This window comes from Amblyomma maculatum, chromosome 11 (genome assembly GCF_055883805.1).
Source record: "Amblyomma maculatum isolate TAMU_Amacu chromosome 11, ASM5588380v1, whole genome shotgun sequence".
In the NCBI taxonomy this organism is placed as follows: Eukaryota; Metazoa; Arthropoda; class Arachnida; order Ixodida; family Ixodidae; genus Amblyomma; species Amblyomma maculatum.
Genome location: NC_139354.1, coordinates 79836222 through 79848778, shown reverse-complemented (window position 1 = coordinate 79848778; position 12557 = coordinate 79836222). Strand labels below are relative to the sequence as shown.

The 12557-nt window shown below is 48.1% G+C and overlaps 1 long non-coding RNA gene across 1 annotated transcript in view; it reads right to left on the bottom strand.

Annotated features, from left to right (window-relative positions):
• LOC146174239 (uncharacterized) overlaps window positions 1-12020 on the bottom strand; it is a 29261-nt gene extending 17241 nt beyond the window's left edge. Inside the window, exon 1 of the long non-coding RNA XR_014701954.1 lies at window positions 11945-12020. This is a non-coding gene — a long non-coding RNA (uncharacterized LOC146174239). The remainder of the gene's footprint in view (window positions 1-11944) is intronic.
• Window positions 12021-12557: the final 537 nt, after the last annotated feature.

Here is a 12557-nt window from a genome sequence, read left to right as displayed (position 1 = left end):
TGGGTAAGTTGTTGGAGCGCTCAACAAGACGGTAGGGCAGGGAGCTCAGCTGGCCAACGGCTGCGCGTTTGGCACGAGAGTCGTTTTCCAACGTCTTTTTCCTTCACTTTTGTATAGGCTTCATCGTCTTCTGTACTGTTACATATTCCCCCTGGGCAGACGAAGCCCCCAGGGCGAGGTAGCGAATCGTTTCCACGAGAGTGAAATGGCTTCATCCTGGCGACATGGGCAACTTCGGTTCTGACTGAGCGACGAATACTGGCTGTCATGCGTGCTATTTGGTAGTTCACTTCACTGACGCGCTCAAGCACAATGTAAGGACCAGCGTAATGCGCCAACATTTTCGGGGCTAAACCACGCTTTCGGAGAGATTGTCAAAGCCCCACTCCTTCTTCTTCGGCTCGACACAGTTTCCGCGTTGCGCGGTTCGTCATGCACGGAGTAAGGAAGAACGGTGTCTAGACAATACCCGAAAAGGACGGGCATATAGAAGGTAGAACGGGCTGTAGCCGGTTGTCTAATTTGTTGCAATGTTGAATGCAAACATTATAAACGGCAGTATAGTATCCCGATTCTTGTGGTCAGATGCGATCTACATGGATAGCATGTTTGTGAGTCTGCGGTTTGTGCGTTCCGTCTTTGAGGGTTATATGATTGGAATGACAAAAATGTTACGCACACAAACGAAAAAGCTCTTCCACATCTGCCATAAACTGGCGTCCTCGATCCCTGATGATCACTCGCGGAGGTCCATGGCGGAGGATCACAGAAGGGAGCAAGAACAGGATCACGTGGTGAGCGGTGGATGAAGGAAGTGCTGCCGTTTCGCAGTAGCGAGTGAGATAGTCGGCACAAACCACGATCCAACGATTTCCGTCGGATGACTTCGGGAAGGGACCCATAAGGTCGATTCAGATTTTCTCAAATGCACCACGTGATGGAGTCACAGGATGCAGCAGGCCCTGTGGCGTAGACGTAGGACGTTTGTGTCGTTGGTACTCAGTGCAGCTCGCCACATATCGCTCAGTCGTCTGGCGCATCTTTGGCCAATAAAACCGGTCGCGGGCACGATGGAGCGTTCGTGCAGAGCCGACGTGACCGGAAGTGGGGTCGTCCTGCATGGCACGCAGGATGCACGAGTGGTAGCTCTCGGGAACCACAAGCAGAAAATTCGTGCCGGTTCTTGACAAAGGCCTTCTTGTACAAAAGGCCATCACAGAGACAAAATGGGCTGGAAGCAGCGGAATCCCATGCCTCCGCAAGCAGTGGCTCGAGGCTTATGTCGGTCTCTTGCGCAGTCCGCATAGCCGAGGCGGCGGGAAACTCGGACACGATGGAGGCGATGTGATGATCGAAATCAGCAGAGTCACATTCGGTCGCAGGAAGAGAAAGAAGTGAAAGACAGCCTGCATCGGCGTGTCAGCGGCCACTCTTCTACGAAACAATACAGTCGTACTCCTGCATATGAAGAGCCCAGCGTGCCAGACGGCCAGATGGATCACGAAGGTTGACGAGCCAATACAGGGCATGATGGTTCGTCACAACCGTGAAACGGCGTCCATATAGGTAGCAACGAAACCGCTGAACGGCGAAAACTACAGCGAGAAACTCCTGCTCCGTAACAGTGTAGTTACGTTCAGGTTTGCTGAGGGAACGGCTTGCATACGCAATTACATGCTCACCGGTTTGCGAGCGTTGCACAAGCACAGCGCCAACACCAATCCTACTTGAATCAGTGTGGACTTCAGTCGGATCGGAGGGGTTGAAGTGCGTAGTATGGGTTTTGACGTAAGCAGAACCTTTAGTTGGCGGAAAGACGCGTTACAGTCTGAGATCCAGCGGAAACGGACGTCCTCTTGTTGAAGGTGTGTCAGAGGGTGGGCGACGTCAGCAAATCGGGATGAATCATCGAAAGTAGGAACATAGCCTCAGAAAACAGCGGTGATCCATTTGAGTCTGGTGTCGTTGGAATGCTGCAACTGGTGCCGTTGTCTGTGGATCTGGCCTAACTCCATCGCGGTCGACGATATGCCTGAGTACCAGCGATAGACGTTCGCCAAAACGGCACTTTTTATAATTTAGGACAATGCCAGTCTTCTGCAGGCAATCTAAAACAATAGCGAGTCACGTGTTATATTGAGTAAAAGTCTGACCAAAAATAACACCGTCTAAATAGCACATACAGATTTGCCACTTGAGGCCACGAAGTATTGTGCAGATAAATCTTTGAACTGTGGCCGGAACATTACATAGGCCGCAGGGCATCACGCCAAATTCAAATAGGCCGTCCGGCGTAACAAATGCAGCCTTTTCCTTGTCAGCAGGATCCATCGCAATCTGCAATACCCCGAGCGCAAATCAACTGAAGAGAAATAAGACGCTGAGAAAAGGCAGTTTATGGCATCGTCGATGCGCGGGAGAGGATACACATCCTTTTTAGTGATAGAGTTCAGGCGACAATATTCGATGCGGAACCTCCATGTGCCGTCTTTTTTCTTTACCAATATCACGGGAGCAGCCCAAGGACTGGAGGATTGCTGTATTACGCCCCTGTTCAACATGTCTTGGACTTGCTCGGTGATAATCTTACACTTTGATGGCGACGCATGTTACGGCTTTTGACGGATCGGAAGGGCAGATCGTGTGTCAATCCTGTGGCGTGCGCCCGAAAGCAGAAAACGTTGCGAGCCGTCGGACTGCGCGAAATCAAAGACGGGTAGGGGCTGGCACAAGAGGTTCTTCAATATCTGTCGTTGTGAGGTGTTCAACGATGCACTTATCATCGGAAGAAGCTTTTCGTCAGCAGGTGAGTTAGTAGCGGTATAGTCTAGTGAGGGAGTAACGACAGCTACACAATTCGGAGAGTTGCGCTACATGAAGCTAGTTATGAGCCCGCTGGAAAAATAACTGGTTCCGGTGAGCAATTTATAGTCCACAGTCCGGTACGGCCTTCTATCACGCAAACTCAACAATGCGGCACTAACACATTTTTCTTTACGTACTGTAAATTAAGTGGTGCCGCAGTAACCTCGCAACAGATCGTTAATAGTACGGGAGCAGGACACCTGGACGCACACTGCAGAATGTGGCTGTACGAGGACTTCATCACACACATACAAAATGTCTTCATAATTTGACGTCTCTTCCAAACATTCGCGAGGAAGACAACCACTAACACTTAGCTCTCCCGATCGAAAATCAGCTCTAGAGCCGCACATACGCAGGAAGTCAATTCCCAAGACTACATCTTGTGTAGATCAGGGTAGTACTGCAAATTCTGCCGGAAATACTGCGCCCCCAAATAAACTTTAACGCTGCATACCCCAACCGCATACAATAACTCTCCACTTCATAAAAATTAGCAGTTTTGTCTCAGACAAACATAACTTTGTTCTTGAAAAGGTTCTTAAAATCTAAACTCATTACTGAAACTGTAGCGCCAGTGTCTACCAAAGCCATCGTTGGCAAACGATCAGCAAGCACATTGACCTTGCTCTTTAACATGCACACAGACGGAGGAATAATAGGTAGCAGAGCACATTGTCCTGCGACCCCACCTCCATTGACCGCACTGGCTAGTTTTCCGTCATTGGTAGCGGAGATCGGTGCCGTGGAGACGGGGAGCGGCGCCCACGAAATGACGGAGGTGGTGTCACACTACAGTCATACGCTGGCGAATGGCTGCGGAGCCCCTCGTTTTGAAAACGGCCCCTCCGGGAGGTATGCTCTGGCCGATAGCTGTCGATGTAGGGCTGACGGTGCGTCGGTCCGATGTCGTCGGGGGATTCCAGAACGGTACGCGCCGATTGGGGTAGCGGGAAATGTGGCCCACGACACCACACCGATAGCACACCGGAAGAGGTCGGTGAAAAAGTGGCTTGTCAGCTGGTTCCAGCATGGTAGGCCTCGACGAATATCTTGATGGTGATACCGGAACGATGCAGTTGTACGGTGATCGGCGCGATGTACGACTGGAGTAAGGGCGATGATCTCTACGCTGATGGCAAGATAATTGTTGGTAACTCTCTTCGGGTCTTGGTCGCGGAGTGTATAGGTCTTCGCGGTAGGCGAAGTCGGCGACATTCGCGCACATCGGCGGGCACGCATCCCACTATGTTGGCAGAGCATATACGTAAACTCCGATGCCATTGGGCCGGGCAAGCTGCTCACGTCGTGACATCTCGATTTCACGGATGGCGCACAGGAGACCATATGGCGATTCTTCAATACTAGCCACTGTAGTGACATTTGCGAGCCGTCCAAATTTCGGCGTAATGCGGCGAGTCCTTAAGCTCGAATGTTCGGCAGGGTCGAATAAAGTCAGAGACCGAACTCAAGCTTTCCTTGGCAATGAGGAAGTGGTAGACGTTTTCCGCAATGCGCTTGTGCAGATGACGTACTTATCGTCTTCAGTCATCCTGCTGTCGACGGTCTTGCACAACTTGAGTATGGCCTCGATGTAGGTGGTGCAAGTTTCTCCTGCTGCCTGGGTCCACTGAGCAAGTGTCGGCTCGGCTTGTTTCTTCTGTGCAGCTAGGTCACCGAAACGTTCCTTGATTGCTTCGACAAAACTTTCTCAAGTTGTCAGGGAGTCCTCGTGGTTCTCATACCACATCAAGGCGGATTGCGTCAAGAAAAGGATAACATTTGCTAGTTTAGCCACCGAATCCCAGCGGTTATAGCGGCTCACACGTTCATAATGAGTGAGCCAGTCATCAACATCTTCCCCTGCTTTACCGGCAAAGGAACGAGGCTCGCTAAACTGTAGTCTCGCAGTCGTGATGGCCGGCGGCACATCGCGAGATGGGGTAGAGGGTCGTGTGTTGATGTTCGTAGCTGCTCGATAATCTGCTGCATTCTTGTTGAAAAGAGTAGGAGACCAGCGAGGCGACGGCTCCGACGAAGTTGCAGCAGTTGAGGATGCGTCTTGAGGGTAGCCGTACCAAGCCCCTGACCACCAATGTGTTACCACGGAGGTAAGATGTCGGAGCGCTGAACAAGACGGTAGGGAAGGGGACGCGCTGCCTGGTCAAAGGCAGCGCGTCCGGCACGAGTCTTTTTCCAACGTCTTTTTCCTTCAATTGTGTTGTAAGTTTCATCTTCTTCTGCACTGTTACAATATATATATATATATATATATATATATATATATATATATATTGCTACGAGGTTTATTTATGCAGATGTTAGGATGCGCTGGAGATTAGCACACCACAGCAGACAGACCCAGCTTCCTCGTTCTCTGCTGCTTATGCCACCAAACCTCATCTTCCTTCAGTAAGGACCGCGGGAAGTGTGTGACACTGCCCCCTTCGCAGACGATGCCCGCCTGGTGAGTCAAGGTTCGTCACGTTGATAGAAGGGCTTCATGCGGGCCACGTTGGCTACTTCAGTCTTCCGAGAACGACGCCCTTGGGTGGTCAGGCGAAAGACTACAAAGTTTACTGCGCTGAGGCGTTCCAGTACAACGAGAGGGCCAGTGTAGCGGTGCAACAGTTTCTGGGACAAGCCGCGCTTGCGCAACGGCGTCCGAAGCCACACCAAGTCACCAGGGGTATGATTAACATATTGATGACGCTTGTCGTAGCGTTGCTTGTAGCGTTCCTGGGAGGCTAGAGGGCGAAGTCTAGTGAGTCGACGAGCTTCCTCAGCCAAAGAGAGAGTATGTGCTAGTGAAGTTTCAGCAGGGAGGGAGAAAGGCAGAAACTTGTCCAAAGTGCTTCGTGGAGGTCGTGCATAAATAAGAAAAAACGGACTGCAGCCTGTCGTTTCGTGCTCAGCAGTGTTGAATGCGTATGTTGTAAACGGAAGGAATTAATCCGTTTTTGTGGCGGGAGTCGACATACATTGCGAGCATATTGCTAAGCGTCCGATTGGTGCGTTCGGTAATGTCGTTTGCTTGTGGGTGGTATGGAGTTGAATTGCGAAAATGGGATGAGCAGAGGCGAAGAAGTTCTTCTACAACTTTTGCCGTAAACTGTCGGCCACGATCGCTTATTAACACACGAGGAGGCGCATGTCGTAGAATAATGGACCGTAGGAGGAACGCCGATATATCAGAAGCAGTGGCTTACGGTATAGCAGCAGTTTCACAGTACCGCGAAGGTAGTCTAAGCAAACTATGACCCAGTGGTTTTCGTTGGAAAAACGGGGAAACGGTCCTAGAAGGTCAATTCCCGCCTGTTCGAATGGGGTTCGTGGTTGCGTTATAGGCTGAAGATGACCCGGCGGTAAGCAGGTTGGGTGCTTGAAACGCTGGCACTGGAGGCAGCTGGCCACATAACGTTGAGTAGTTTGACGCATCATCGGCCAACAAAAACGTTCCTTAGTCCTGTGCAATGTCCTCGCGAAACCTAAGTGCCCAGCAGCGGCATCGTCGTGCATTACCCGAAGAACCTGGCACCTAAGACTTGTAGGAACTATCAGAAGCAGCCGCGCACCTACTGACGAGTAGTTCTTTCTGTATAGTGCACCGTCACGAATGCAGAATGAGGTCGTAGGGTTCAGGGAACTTGGTGCATCAAAAAGCGGTACCAAATAATTGTCGTTCTCTGCGCAATCTTGAATTCACCATATCGGGGAAACTTGTAGAGATAGCAGCTATATTTTCATCCAAGACCTCATTGTCGCAATCAGAAGTAGTTTCAAGTGGCAACCGTGACAGGCAGTCAGCATCACCGTGCTTACGACCACTCTTAAAAGACACAGTAAAATTGAATTCTTTGAGGCGCAAAGCACACCGCGCAGGGCGTCCACAGGGGTCACGAAGGTTTGGAAGCCAACATTAGGAATGATGGTCCGTCACAATTTTAAATGCACATCCATAAAGATATGACCTAAACCGTTGCACACCGAATACAACAGCTAAGCCTGCCTGTTCAGTTACTGTGGAATTACGCTCAGCCTTGCTCAAAGAACGACTTGAATATGCAACGACATATTCATCGCCATTGTGGCGCTGTATGAGCACAGCACCAACTGCAACTGCGCTGGCGTCAGTGTTAAGTTCTGTTGGAGCTGGTGGAGAGAAGTAGCGTAGTACTGGTCCTGATGTCAAAATAAATTTTACCTGACGAAAGGCGGAGTCACAATCAGCAGTCCACTTGAAAGGCACATCTTTTTGCAGAATACAAGTAAGGGGATGTGCTAGGTCTGCAAACTTCTGAACAAAACGCCGAAAATAGCAGCAAAGCCCCAAAAAACTCCTCAGCGGTTTTAACGATTTCGGTGGTTTAAAACAAGTGACAACTTCGATCTTTTTCGAATCAGGCCAGCGAATGTCGTCAAACCTCGGTTAGAGCTGCATATCTATTCTGTAACCAGATCTTGAACTCTTCTGCCTCCCTTTTTCCGCTAATTCGTTGATGGACTTCTTTCTTACTAACCGGCTTCGTTTCCTCTTGACATCTAGACTACTTTGAGACATTACTATCCTGTGGTCATTGCATTGCATCTTTTCGATTACTTCTAAATCCAACGTAATGCCGGTGTTAGAACACAGTATGAAGTTATTCCATTTTTGGCGCCCCGTTAGGGCTTTTCCATGTTCACATCCCGTTCTTCCTTTTGCTGAAGAAGGTATTTATGATTTTTTGATTTATTGGGCTCTGCGAACTCAACAAGTAACCCCCTCTCCTATTCCTAGAACCAATGCCATAGTCACCCATTGCCTGTTCTCCTGCCTGCATTTCCCTACCTTCGCATCGAAGTCGCCCTCTAGTACTGTATACCGCATCTTTCGTTTCCAGGTTGCGAATCTACATCTTCGTACAAGTTTTCAACTGCCCGGTCATCATGACTAAATGTAGGTGCTTTGGCTTGTAGAATTTTTAGTTTACACCGCTTATTAGACTTATCTACGATGTCTGCCACCATCTCATTATTGCTATACAACTGCTTTATATTACCAGCTGTATCATTACTGACAAGGAAACCTACTCCTAGGTGTCCACGTCTCCGGTAAATCTCAAAAAGAGAGTACGTGACCATCCTTTAATGCAATACATACCTCATTCGGTCACCCGACCTCATTAAGCCCTTTGATATCACATTCCATACCCTCTAGTTCCTCTAACAGAAGTGGTAATCTAGCGCCACTAGCTAGTGTCTATCAAGATACCTTTTTATTGTCAATTTCTTATGGCGGCCTGTCCAGCAGAGTCAGCAATACTTAGCACGCCCAAGTGCGTCACAGGGAGGCTGTGGTCAATTGCTCCGCAGCGGCTGGTGATTGAGGGCCGTGGTTTATAGGACTAATCATGGGAGGTTGTGGCTAATTCTTGTTCTGGTGATGGAGTGCATTGCCGCAGGTGTTTACTGGCGGCAGGTAGCACCCCAAACCTGCCCATGCAGCTCCATCCACACGCGATGTATTTTTCCTTTTTTTTATTCCGGTTAAAAATTGCGCGGAACGGGGATTGGAACCCGGGTACTCTTGATGGGAGGCGGTTGTTTGACCTCTACGCCATCGCTACCCCGCTCTAACCTGTCTAACCTGGCTACCCTAACCCATCTAACCTTGCCACTCGAACTAGCTAACCTTACCCCGGCCTTGCTAGCGGTGCAAGGTGATTAAGTAGGTGACTATGCTATCATCTGTTCCTCAGCACGTCCTGTCGCAGCGCGCCTACCTACGTCGATGCCGTCAGGCGCCCTCGGGCCGACTTGCTTATCCGTATTTGGGATAAGCAATTAGGCGCCGTAAACCGCGCTGAAGAAGTCGCCACAAGCCAGCAGCTACGGCCACTTGGCTGTTCCACTAAAACCCAGTAACACTACCCCCGACCGCAAAGTTCTCTCTCTAATCCCGTTCCACCTTCGATCGCTTCCCAACGCTTTCAATCCTCTGCTGCCGACCCCTCCTGGTGCGAACCCTTGGTGCACTCAGGAGAAATTACTGTATTATCAGTGCGGCGTTCCTGGGAACATTATGCGTTACTATCGCTGCTGCATCTTGCTGCCTGAGGATTAGTAACGGCCCTACGTCTAGCGCCTCCTGCTCCACGCCACGTCCCTCCTCTTCCCCGGCCTTGATTCCTCTGCCGATAAATCGCCTGCTCGCAGCCGTTCACCATCACTGCGGCAATCATTCATCGCTTTACGATACACCAATATGCAACAATATATTTAGAGCTGCGAGTACGTCGACTAATGTAAGGGGTGGTCTTGTCTCTGCTACTGTGCTTGAATTTGGGGGCCGTATGACTACCTTGGCTGCATGCTACAAAAAGTGACGACGCCTTTACCTCGCCTATCGCTTCATGCCGCTAATGCACAGCGTGTTCTGTCTTTAGTAATCTGCACACTTTATAGTTTACTATGATTCGTTATATAGTGTGAATTTGTCGCTCAGTCGTCGGGCTCATACGACAACATTTTAGGGTGGCCTTTGTGAACGCGATCACAACTGCTTAATAAAGCGGAAACTAGGGCGCCTTGAAAGTCAGTAGAATTCATATTTGCTGGCGCTGCTTAGGTCAGAAAGAACAGAAAGAATACATGTGAAAAAGACCGACGATATTCTTGCTTTTTCAACTGTAGTTTATTGAAACGTGTTATATATAAGCCCCAAAGTGCTGAGTATCTCTCATATATGTCTTGTTTTCTGTCTCTTGGGTCTTAAGAACGGCTAGTAAATATTAATTGCAGATTACAACTGCGCTCGCGCCAATATAAGATTCTCGTGCCACACCCCTTCGGACATCGACTATTTTTTTTTTGTGCTCCGCAAGCTGACTGTGTTTTCTGGCATCTGGGTCCCTCGATGGTCATCTATCATTACTCCAGTTTCCTGGCTCTCTGCACCTCACGGCGCCACACTTTTCACCCCGCTATACAGCTTCGCATCTCGTCACGGCCTGCTTCTACCCTCCGCGGAGCTCATTGTGCAACGTGGCTGCAGTGCAATTCAGATTTCCAAAACGTTTCTGATCCCCTGCTCTTTTCTCTAGGTGATTGTCTTGGTCGTGCACAGCTCAACCACGCCTTGATCTGCTGCGATAGTTGTGCTGACTCCTCCTCGCTTCCTACCCACATTCGTACTTTGCCTAATTCTACTGCTTCCGCTGCAGCTGAAGTCTTTGCTCTGCAGACGAAAACCTCGCCGCAAGGCAGCGCCTCCAGCGTCTTACCTATGAAGGAGCTCAGCAGTTTTATACGTCTATGCTATTTTCGAAGTTTACGAAATTTCGCCACTATCATGAAGAACTTTCTCTGAAGAACCTTCTACTCGTCTTAACCTGAGTGGTTTGTCACGTGTCTGCGACACGGTAGTCGCAACAATGCCGTCTCCTCACCTCACCTGCAATTTACGCCACTTCGATTCAACTGCTCTCACCGAAATTCATACCGATGCCAGTAGCTTTGGCCTCGGCGCTGTTACGCAACGCAAACCGGGTTTTGAAGAAAATGTTGTCTTATCCAGCCATTCCTTGACCATATCATAGTCAAATTACTCTGTTAGAGAAAAGAAACATCTAGCTATCATTTAGGCGATCACCAAGTTTCCCCTTGCGTGTACGGCCACACTTTCGATGCTGTCATGGACAACCATTCCGTGTGTTAGTTGTCCCCATCTGATGAACTACAGGTCTCCTAGCTACAAGGGCCCTCCGCCTCCAAGAGTACGATAATCGTGTACACTTTCGCTCTACCCAGAACCATAACGACGCCGACGCCTTGTCCCGCATTCCGTACCACCAGTCAGCGCCAGCTGTCCCCGTATCGAATGAACAACATGGCCGGCGATTGCACAACATGGCCGGCGAGCAGCAACCGGATCCTTGGATAGCTGGTCTTTAGAGCTTTCTCTCGGATTTATCGGCCGCACCATTATTTCGTGCTGCTAGCCGACAGTCTGTTTATATCGCTATTCGCAATGGCCTCGTGTACCACTGTACCTACTCCTCTGACCGTCGGAACTGGCTGCTTGTCATCCCTGCCAATCTGAGGTCCGATATCTGCCCATTATTTTACGGTGTCCCTAAGTACGCTCATGCCGACCCCGTTAAAACATACTCACTGCTTCGCCTCCACTATTATTAGCGTGGTGTATGTACCTATGCTCGCAAGTACGTACCTATGTTCGCAAGCCTTTTGGCCGATAGAAACTTCCTTACCACCTCAGTAATTCATTTACTTTACAAAATACGCATTTTAGTAATAAACTGCTGTATTGTATAATGAATAAAATTTTTTTAACGACACGCCATACAAAAGCGTAAATCAGCGGTCCTGTTGGTTTCGTTCTACCGGGCATTCCACCGGTGTTTTCAAACCAGTTATCAACAAAATAAATATGCTTTTGACGCTTTGGCAGAAAATGCTCATGCGACATGGAATTAAAAATAGAAGGCGGAATTAACCGTCCACCGTTTTATTGCTGCCTCTGAAGCCCTCCTATGATATGGCGGGATTTCTTTATTGTTATCTACGCAGCACGAGTTGCAGAACGCAATATGCCTAGATATATCACATGCATAATATATATACACTCTGCGAGACTATTTATTTTGTAGGCCGGAAGATAGGGAAGGAATTATAGAACAGAAACTTACAGATTGCTGCAGCCCACCAAAAATCTGGTTTTCTTAGAAATTAATCAAGTCTACCAGGAAGAATTGCTTTATTATCAGAACCTAATATTATATCGAGCAAATTTATGTAATAAAGGCGTGGTCCTGTAAGGAGTTATTCAGCCTGTTTTATCTTGGTAATTATTTTATATTTACTTTTAAGGTTTTTCAAAACACGGTTACAAATTACATGGCAGAATTAGTAGAAATTTTTTTTAGAAAACCATACAATTATGGCTGTGAAGTTCTGGGCAAAGAAAAAAATTGCCTGCTTCTGTTTGACTATATATTGATAAGCAGTTAAAATATGACCCTCTATTCGAAATGTATGTAAACATTGATGAAGCAAATATCAACAAGTTGAGCCCTACCTCAGGTCTGACGAAAGCATTGAATGTCAAGAGAATAACAAAGCATATGCTCTGGTGTTTTAACATCACGAGTGCTGGAAACCAGAAGAAAAATTACATGACATTATCTACGTTTAAAAGAATGCTCATTTTTACCTGACTAGTTCTAATGAGCGTCGTAAAGAGAAAGGCGGGACAATGCGTTTCTTTATTTCCGGTCTGGCTTAAATCAGCTCAATGAATTCTTCGAATTATTATATTATAGTCAGGAATTTACGGCCAGACATGCAAAGCAAATTCATCGCAATATTGCAATGAGAGGTTTATCATTCATGATTTAACGCGTGCAGGTGGTGGGTTGTGCTGCCGGTGTAAATACGATGATGAGGGTCACACCGGTTAAAGTTTTATCTTCTGTTCAAAAACACGAGGAAGACCCATTACACGTTACTTCGACCTAGCCTCATAGCATTTTTTTCATTATTAATTTGAAATTACAACCGATTTTTAGCATCAAATATTTTTCTTGTGGGCTGTTTCCTTTCTTCACTTCAAAAGAAAAGCTGAATTCGGTAGTGAAGCATAATATACCGAGCGTAGCTAGCGGTGCCAATTGTTCATAAAAGCAGCTTTC